Source organism: Stegostoma tigrinum, chromosome 11 (assembly GCF_030684315.1).
Source record: "Stegostoma tigrinum isolate sSteTig4 chromosome 11, sSteTig4.hap1, whole genome shotgun sequence".
NCBI lineage: Eukaryota > Metazoa > Chordata > Chondrichthyes > Orectolobiformes > Stegostomatidae > Stegostoma > Stegostoma tigrinum.
Genome location: NC_081364.1, coordinates 80,534,219 through 80,535,632, shown reverse-complemented (window position 1 = coordinate 80,535,632; position 1,414 = coordinate 80,534,219). Strand labels below are relative to the sequence as shown.

The 1,414-nt window shown below is 42.8% G+C and overlaps 1 non-coding gene across 1 annotated transcript; it reads left to right on the top strand.

Annotated features, from left to right (window-relative positions):
* Window positions 1-208: 208 nt before the first annotated feature.
* Window positions 209-300, top strand: trnar-ucu (transfer RNA arginine (anticodon UCU)). The gene is given in 2 exon segments: window positions 209-245; window positions 265-300. It is a non-coding gene; the product is annotated as a tRNA-Arg (tRNA).
* Window positions 301-1,414: the final 1,114 nt, after the last annotated feature.

The following is a 1,414-nucleotide window of genomic DNA, read 5'->3' as shown; positions in this document are numbered from 1 at the left end:
GAGTCAGGTTTTGGAAAATGGGATGCAAAAACAGAAGTTGCTGGAAAAACTCAACAGATGTGGCAGCATCAGTGAAGAAAATGCAAAGTTAACGTTTTGGGTCTGTTGACCCTGCTTCGAAGACCCGAATAAAAACGGATGCCTGAAGAAAGACACAAAAATAATGCACAAGAGTCAAACTTCTGTACTGCAAAAACGGAACGCCAGAGGCTCTGTGGTGCAATGGAGAGCACGTTGGAATTCTATATCAAATTTAACAGTGCTATTCAAAGGTTGTGGGTTCGAGTCCCACCAGAGTCACGTTTTAATGAAAGTTGCCCATGCCCTATTGCTGACCAGAGGAAATTCGTCAGATTTTCAGGGCAAGCTTTCTGGGAATAATACCGTTTGAAAGACAATCAGACCAGAATCTGTTGCTCACCTGAAAAAAAAATGCGAGTTCGTGGTGAAGTTCAACTGGTTTGTAACAGCAACGTTACCTTCCACAGTTGGCAAGTTATTTTCGAATTTTTTTGATGGTGGAAATCGATTAAGTTCTGATTCCCAATGGTCCACAAGGTTATGTGGACGGTTGGGGAAAAAAATCATTGAAATGTTCTATCGAATGGTGAGGCGTGTTCACATTTTCAGCAGAAAAGAGTACTAAATAATAACGTGGTGAGGACAATGTGAATCAACAGCACTGAATATCAATTCATCAACTTCACCACGCCCCTCTCACAGCTGGAATATTCCAGCGTCAGATCAGGCTGTGGAAGATTAAAAAAAACAGTTTCAGTGCGTTTCTGTGTTGAATAAATTAGTAACATTGTGCAATTTGGGATTTTGGAATTGTCCACTCTGTGCAAAATGTGGATCAGTAATATCTGTCCGGAAGAGAGGTGGTCCCAAGACTGAACCTGAGGACAGTGCTGTGCACCCACCTCGAATCTGGGAAACAATTCCTCACGGACAATGTTATACCCCTGCTCCCCTGGAGCTTTTTATTCCATCGGCTGCAAACCCTCGCAGAATTTAATTCAACAGATGTTGTCACTGAGTAATTTCTTTACATGTGTTCAGCTCATGTAAGCAGAGTGTCACAGTGGGAACCCGATGGGCCCATCACCTATGGCTCACGTCATGTTCTGGAAACAGTCATCTGCTGTTTCTCATTTCCTAAACACCAGGGAGAAGTAACTGCTACTTTGCACAATTTACTCAACCGTTTTCAGAGAAAGGTTAAACTGACTCACTGTTTCCTGCTATCTGCAACTCAATAAATCTCTCAAATTAATTTTATTATCATAGGGGCCAAGGTTGTAAATGATGAAAAAATACAACCGTGGAGACAGTGCGCTCTCACACATCTCTTTTCTCTCCAGGCGCTGTCAGGGTGATGGCCTAAAGCGCCTTCTCCCGTTCTCAGTCACTC